Raw genomic sequence first — 9005 nt, 5'->3', positions numbered from 1 at the left:
TCCACAGCGCATGTTACTCTTTCAAAGTAACATAAAATATTTGGCTAAACATGATTTTCCTTTCACAAAACCATGCTGACTCTTCACGATTACATTGAGTTTTTCTAAGTCCCCAGTTATAAAATGTTTAATGACCTTCCTTATGACAGATCTCAAGCTAACTGGCCTATAGTTGCCCGTTTTCTGCCTCTCTCCCTTCTTGAATAGAGGGGTTATATTTGATACTTTGCAGTCTGATGGAACCTTTCTAGAATCTAGCAAATTTTGGAAAATTAACACCAACGCATCTACTACCTCAATAGCTACCACTTTTAAGACCCTAGGATGAAATCCATCAGGACCCAGAGACTTGTCAGCCTGCAGCTCCACCAGTTTGCTCAGTACTACCTCCCTAGTGATTGTAATTTCACCAAGATCCTCTCTTCCTTCCACCTTCTAATTTACAGCTATTACTGGAAATGTATTTTGTATCATCTGTAGAGAAGGCAGAAACAAAATATTTGTTCATTGCATCTGCCATTTCTTTATTATCTACTATTAACTCCCCATTCTCACTCTCTGGAGGACCAACACTCACTTTACTTTTTTCCCTTTTAAATAACTGTAGAAACTCTTGCTATCCTTTGTTTTCATTTCTTGCTAGCTTCCACTCTCACTCTAATTTTTTTCTCCATTTAGACATTCTCTGCTGTTCTTTATATTCTGACAAATTATCTGACCTGCCACTTATCTTTGTGCAGTTAGATGCTTTTTCCTTAAGTTTAATGCTTTCCTTAACTTCTTTGGTTAACCATGGATGATGGGTTCTCCCCTTAGAATTTTTCTTTACAGTAGGAATATACTTATTCTGAATATTCTGAAATATCCTCTTAAATGTCTGCCATTGTTTCTCTATTGATCTATCCCCTAGCCTAATATCCCAGTTCACTTCAGCTAGCTCGGCTTTCATGCCCACATAGTTGCCCTTATTTAAATTTAAAATACTAGTCTTAGACCCACTCTTCTCCCTTTCAAACTGGATGTGAAATCCAATCATATTGTGCATACAGCAACCTAGGGGGGAGTCTTTACTCTGGAGTATTTAATTCATTCTGTCACGTCACACAATACCAAGTCTAATATAACCTGACTTTGGTTGGTTCCAGAACATGCTGCTCTAAGAAACTCTCTCGTAAGTATTCAATGAACACCTCATCCAGGCTACTACTACCAATTTGATTTTCCAGTTTATATGTAGATTAAAATCACCCATGATTATTGCTGTCCCTTTATCACAAGCACCCAATATTTCTTCTTGTATACTTTGTCCTAAATTGTGGTTACTGTTATGGGCCTGTAGACCATTCCTGCTAGTGAATTATTTCCCCAACTGTTCCTTATCTCCACCCAAACTGATTCCACATCCTGATGACCTGAACCGAAGTCATCTCTATTGCACCAATGCCATCTTTGTTGAACAATGCTACCCCTCTACCTTTACCTCGCTTCCTTTTCTTCTTCAATGTCATATACTCCTCAATATTCAGGACCCAATCCTTGTCATCCTACAGCCATGTCTCTGTAATGGATATCAGATCATATTTATTCACTTCAATGTGCACTATCAGTTCATTTATTTTATTACAGAGCCTTTAATTTTGACTTTGTTATCTTTGTAATATGTATTCTCGATTGTTGGTGAATTCTTAGGTTTTTTTCTCTCTGTCCCTTCCTGCCATTCTCTGACCCTCATTTCCCACATTACTATTTTGCTCTCCTGCCTTGACTCTACCCTTTATTTGCTACATCTACCCAATCTTGATTCCTCACCCCACTTGTTCAGTTTAAAGCCCTCTCTACTTCCCTAGTTATGCAGCTCGCTAGAACACCGGTCCCCTAATGGTTCAGGTGTGGACTGTCCCAACGGTGTAGCCCCCACTTTATCCAGTAGTGATGCCAGTGCCCCACGAACAGGAACCATTTGTTCCACATCAGTCTTTGAGCAACACATTCATTTCCGTAATCTTATTTATCCAATGCCAATTTGCACAAGGCTCAGGTAATAATACAGAGGTTACCTCTGAGGTTCTGCTTATTAATTTGCTTGCCTAGCCTTTCATACTGGGCACCAAATGCCCATGCTTTTTTAGAACATAGAGAAATAGACAATTGTGAGTGCAACTTTATTTGTTGATGGCATTAACACACAGAACCCAACAACAAAACTAGTGCTACTGAATTCTTGGCTTCCCAACTTCCCTCCCTGATCCCTGTACTAATTGGCAATGCCATGGTAAATATGGCTATCACCCAGATTCAACCATTTCCAGTATTTCAGCTCTCACCGATTCTCTCCTCCGATATCTGTGATAGGGTTCCATCCCACCAGCTTTTGCAGTTGGCAGGTCATCTTCCAATGTGATCCTTCCACCCAACCTCTCATTTCCTCCCCATTCTGCTTTCCAAAGATGCTTTGCTTTATTCTTCCACCATCGCTATTAGATTCCCCATACCTGCCCATGTAAGCACAAGAGAAGCAACACCTCCTTCACCTCCCCTAACATCGCTTTACAAAGTGCCAAACATTCCTTCTGGGTGAAAAGCTTTGTTCCATGTACATCGTCCAATCTGGTATATTGCTCAAATGTGTCCATTGCTCATTCTGACATCTCTACACTGGGGAGGCCAAATGCTGATTGGGTTACTACTTTGTTAAACACCCCTGCGGCGGGGGCCACAGAAAGAACATTAACATTGTGGTTTCTGTGTAGCCTGCAAATTCTTCTACAACACTACACCTAACTTCCTGCCACTCGGATTTCTTAAGCCTGCATGGAACAACGTCGAGGAAAGGTATAGCAACCTAAGAAGAAGAAGAAGACGACTTCTGTCTCTAATTGCAACTCAAAGCTACCTGCCACTAGCACTCTAATTCCCTATTTTTCTCCATCTTTGGCCTTTTATTCTGTTGCAATAGTTCAACACAAGCTTGAGGGACAACATCTTGTCTTTCTGTTATATGCACTGCAACCCTCTTTCCTTAATGTCGATTTCAATTACTTCAGACTTTAGCTATTTTTCCAGCCCAGTCTCAACCCTCACTTGCCACCTCAGCTATTCCCATGTTCTTGGCTTTAATTTTTTCATTATGCTTTTTCCTATCATTTGATATTAATACCCCTTCAGCCATTTAACTATCTCCTGCTGTCCATTGAAACATTTTACACATCACTCTATTTCTTTTCATTTGTATGTGTTTAGTCTTCTTTCCCCTCTTCCTTTCTTGCTCTATTCCTTGCGAAATGCTTTCACCTGTAATTTATTCCAGTTCTGTTCTCTCCATAGATATTGGCTAACACGTTGTGCATTTTCTGATTTTCTGTTTTTAATCCCACCCCCCCCACAACTATCAGCCGCCTAATACCATCACAAGTCAGTGATGACGATACCACTTTGTCTTTTACTGGAACAATTTGTTATAGTAACCGGCCTGAAAATATTTCACTGCTCGTACAAAAAGCAGTCGCATCCACTTCTTCTCAGCCTCTGCAATCTTCTCCTGTCATGGACAGGGACGAAAAAATAAAAAGGCTAATGGTATTCTGGAGTTTATATCTGGAAGACTAGAATACAAGGAGGTAGAAGTCACGCTTCAGTTATACAATGTCCTAGTTAGACCCATGCCTGCGAACAGTTCTAGGAAGGAAATAAAAACAGAGTGCTGCAGGTCAGGAAGCATCAATGGAAAGAGAAACAGAGTTATCATTTCAGGTTGATGACCTTTCATCGATCTGAAACACCGCCACAAACCTTGGTTGTATATTTGGCACCACAGGTACCATTTTGGTATCAAAATGGTGTCCATGCAGCCTGCACATTTCAGGTCTGTATGCTGGACACCATTTTAGGCAGGATGTTGGTCTTATTAATTCTTTGCTTATAATACCTTTACTGGCCAGGACCGGTTTAAGGTAACTGCACCTTAAATTAAAATACATTGCATTTTTTTAATACACTATATAATACATTTATAATATATACATCACCATAGGTACTATATTAAAAATAATTTAGTATGAATTATTATCATTCCACAAATTTTCTATGAACAGTCTGTGTGTGCATGCAAGACATTAGAAAAGAGAGTGCAGTTATATTGTTACTTATGCATTATTGCAAACTAACTTCCATTTAGAGTCCTGATCTGAGACAGGAACAGAACAGTGCAGGATCCCTCAGGGAAAGCAGTGAAACACCGCTCGAGCTTGAAGCTGCATCGAATATAACTGCAGAGACACATCAAGTCTGATTCACCATGTGCTCAGGAGCTTGACTGTTCTTAAAATCTTAAAAACTATAAAACTCATTGGCCCAAATCTTCCAATATAAAGAGTGGCGAACATTAAGAAGTTTGCCACTGACATACATTGAGACCCAGAGGAAGTCTTGATCCATGCACAGACGGTAACTCCATGAGAAGTTTAAACTTCCAATGGACAAAATTATGTTGCCTGGACCGCTTTGTGGATGCCTCCAACACTGACACTACCATTGGGAACTTGCCCAGAAATTTACTTTAGCAAACTCACATTGTTAATCACAGGCATAGGATCTGGGTTGAAAGTGATTGACAGCACAAGCTGTATCTGGAAGGCCTCACATGCATTTAAAAGTAAACTTCCTAAACAATTAACAACCCCCTCACTGTCCCCTATTCCTCCACCCCATCCTCTCATCCCTCCACTTACTCTTGCAAAAAATATTCTATAACTCATGTTACAGTTCGGGATTTTCAGGAAGCCCCTTTCGTTCAAAGGCCTGACGGAAGTTTTTACAACTGGACCATTTCCCTTATAGCCACAAAGTTGTTTCTTTTGGTTTCTGTCTTGCTTTGCTCAAGGCTAACAATTAATTGCAATTGCAGGATTTTGCATACTAGAATTTACTCGAGATTCCTACTCTGAATGAAGAAAAATATTCCACACTAAATCAAGATTCTTTGTAGACAGTAAGATAGAAAGAATCATCTCATCCAAGGAAGGGTGAGGCAGATTGATGATCCCCCCTCATCTGTACTTTGTGATTTGAACAAACTGTTCCAATTATTTATCATTAAATAAATAACACACAGAAGCAAAGATATTGTGCGCAGACTGTGCAATCAAAATGTTTTAAAACAGACCTGGAATGTTTACTTAAAGATAAAGCTGCTCTTTAGTCTTTTGGAATTAAGAAGTACTGCAGAATATGCTCAATCACTGTATTCATCACCTGTTGCAGTAGTCTGCAAATCATTCATTGAACTTAAAAAATGGGAGCTGGGACTCCAGGATATTCCAGAAAGGCACTCTGAAATCGCAAGACTCTGGGAAGCCACACTTATGGCTGGGAAAATTGGCATCTTCGGTTTTTTTCATTACATGCAACTCGCATTTGGATCAACCTAACCCTTCAATTGGCAGTGTTTTTGCATGTACAGGCTGAAACACTGCTTAAACTATCCTGGTGCAGATGCAATTGGAAGTTAGCTAGAAATAATTGTTATGACATGGTGGATGATGTGTGCCAAGCGGACCAAATCCACAAGGGAAATTTGGTAGCGTTATCACAACGGCTTTGCAGTTTGTATTTATTACGATAAAATATGTGCACTGACCTGAGAAGTAATGAGTCTACGAAGACCTTTAAAAAATTTTTAATTAAATTAAAATATTTATTAACAAAATAAAAGATTTTAAGCACTTACATAAGACTACAATTACTTACTACTATAACAAATCCTAAAATTCCTATTTAGCCTGACTCCCAGTTACACACTCCCTTTAAATCAATGGTCCAAAAATAGATTTAAGATTTAAAACAGAAAGGAAATAGAGAGTAAAATGAATAAGTAGAAGGTGGGTATGACAGATGTCAGGTTGATAATACAAATGAGAACCAGGCTGAATTTCAAAAGTTAAGTGGAAAATTAAATAGGATAGGCAAGGAGAGAATATGGAAAGAGGTGGGCAGCTAATATAAAAGGGGAGTACAAAAGTATTCTATAAGCATATAAATAATAAAATGGTGGTAAAAGGAAGGCTAAGGCCAACCAGTCATCACAAAGGGGATGTATACAAAGAGGCAGAAGGCATGGCTGAGGTACCAAATAAATACTTTACATTTTTTTTAAACCAAGGAAGAATTTGCCACTGAAGTAATAGTGGAAGAGGAGGTTGTTGAGACACCGGATGGGCTAAAAATTGATAGAAAGGGTAAGAGATATCCTGGATGTATTGAAGCTGATCTGTTAGCAGGTTCAGATGGGATGCATCCGAAGATGCTAAGGAAAGTAAGGGTGGAAATTGCTGAGGCACTGGGCACAATCTTCCAATTCTCCATAGAATTGGCAGCGCCAGAGGATTGGAGAATTGCAAATGTTACACTTTTGTTCAATAAAGCGTGCAAGGATAAACCCAGCAACTACTGGCCAGTTTAACCTAATTGGCTACAAAGCTTTTAGAAATGATTACCCAACACAAAATTAGCAGTCACTTGCTCAAATGTGGATTAATTAAGAAGCCATGCATGGACATCTTAAAGGCAAGTGCTATTTAACTAACTTCATTGAATACTTTTATGATATAACAAAAAGAATTGATGATAATGCAGTTGATGTGGTATAATTAGGCTTCCAAAAGACATTTGATAAAATGCCACATAAAAGGCTTGCCAGAAAAGTTGAAGTCCATGGAATAAAAGAAACAGTGGCAGCATGGATACAAAGTTGGCTCAATGACAGGAAACAGAGCAGCGGAAACAGTTGCTTTTTGGACCAGAGGAAAATCTACAGTGGGGTTTCCCAGGGCTGGGTACTAGAACCACTGCTTTTCTTGATCAACAGTAATAATGTGGACTTGGGTGTAGAGGGCACAATTTCAAAATTTGCAATGACACGAAACTTAAAAGTATAGTGAACCATGAGAAGGGTAGTGATAGACTGCAAAAGTTTTCTTTTTGTTGAGCGAGTAACAAGTAGGGTGGATAATGATGTGGTGTACTTGGATTTCCAGAAGGCATTTGATAAAGTGTCACATCAAAGGTTAGTACACAAGATAAAATTACATGGTGTTGAGGTAACATATTAGCATGGGTAGAGGATTGGTTAGCTAACAGGAAGCAGAGAGTAGGGATAATGTATTTTTTCAGGTTGGTAAGCTGTAGAAAGTTGAGTGCCACAGGGATCAGTGCTGGAGCCTTAACTACTTACAATTTACATCAATGAATTGGATGAAGGGACCAACTGTATGGTAGCTAAATTTGCCAGTGACACCAAGATAAGTAGGGAAATAAGTTGTCAAGAGGAGGAAGAGAGTCTGCAAAGAGATATAGACAGGTTTATTGTGTGGGCAAAAATTTGGCTGATGGAGTATAATGTGGGAAAATGTGACATTATCCACTTTGGCAAGTACAAAAGCAGTATAATATTTAAATGGAGAGAGACTGCATAAGTTGGTGGTGTAGGGGAATCTGGGTGTCCTGGTACATGAATCAAAAGTATAGGTACAGCAAGTGATCAGGAAGGCAAATGGAATGTTGGCATTTATTGCAAGGGGAATAGAAAATAAAAGTAGGGAAGATTTACTGCAGCTGTACAGGACCTTGTTGAGGCCACATCTGGAATACTGTATACATTTTTGGTCTCCTTGTTTGAAAAAAATATATAATTGCATTAGCAGTTCAGAGAAGGTTCACTCAACTAATTTCTGGAATGAGTGGCATATCTTAGTGTTGAACAGGTTGGGCCTATACCCACTGAAGCTTAGAAGAATGAGGGGTGATCTTGAAACGTTAAGATCCTGAGGGGACTTGATAGGGTAGATAACAGGAGGATGTGTCCACATGTGGGAGCGACTAGAACTAAGGGACACAGTTTAAGAAAAAGTGATCTACCATTTAAGGCAGAGATGAGGAGAATTTTTTTTCTCTTGAGGGTCATGAGTACTTGGAATTCTCTTCTCCAAAAAGCAGTGGAGGTTGGGTCATTGAATTTATTCAAAGCAGAGTTAGACAGATTTTTGATAGATAAGGGAGTAAAGGGTTATGGGGGGCAGATGGCAATGTGGAGTTGAGGCCACAACCAGATCAGCCATGATCTGACTGAATGGCAGAACAGGCATGAAGGGTTGAATGGCCTACTCCTGCTCCTAAGTTCTACGTTCCTATAAGAGGACATAGGCTGGAGAAGTGGGCAGACATGTGACAGATGAAATTTAATGTAGATAAGTGTGCAGTGGTAAATTTTTGTAGGAAGAATGAGGAGAAGCAATAGAAAATAAATTGTATAACTCTAAAGGGACAGGAGCAGAGGGACCTGGGGAGTATATGTGCACAAACCATTGAAGATGGCAGGACAGATGGGTAAATTGGTTGAAAAGGCAATGGGATCCTGGACTTTATAAATAGAGGCACAGGATACAAAAAGCAAGAATGTTATGAACCTGGTTCAGCCTCAAATGGAGTATTCTGTCTAATTCTGGGCACCATACTTTAGGAAGAATGTGAAGGCTTTTGAGAGGGTGCAGAAAAGATTTATGAGACTGGATCCAGTTATGAAGGATTTCAATTACATGGATGGATTAGAGAAGCTGGGGTTGTTCTCCTTTGACAAGGTTGAGAGGAGATTTTATAGAAGTATTCAAAAATCATGAGGGGTCTAGATAGGGCAGATGAAGTCAAGAACCAGAGGACATGGATTTAAGGTGACTGGCAAAAGAACAGTCGGCAACACAAGGAAAAGCTTTTTCATGCAGGGAGTAGTTGGGATCTGGAATGCACTGCCTGACAGTGTGGTGGAGGTAGATTCAATTGTAGCTTTCAAAATTGTATTTAACAAGCACCTGAAGTAAAACTTTTTCAGGACTTCAGGGGAAGGGTTGGGGAATGCTCTTGCAAAGACCCAACAATGACATGAAGGGCAAAAGGTCTTCTTCTGTGCTTTAAACATTCTAGGATGCCTGATGCATTTAAAAATTGAGTGGCTAACA

This window comes from Carcharodon carcharias, chromosome 9 (assembly GCF_017639515.1).
Source record: "Carcharodon carcharias isolate sCarCar2 chromosome 9, sCarCar2.pri, whole genome shotgun sequence".
Taxonomy (NCBI): Eukaryota; Metazoa; Chordata; class Chondrichthyes; order Lamniformes; family Lamnidae; genus Carcharodon; species Carcharodon carcharias.
The sequence above is the reverse complement of the archived record's forward strand: the minus strand, read 5'-3'. Positions refer to the sequence as shown.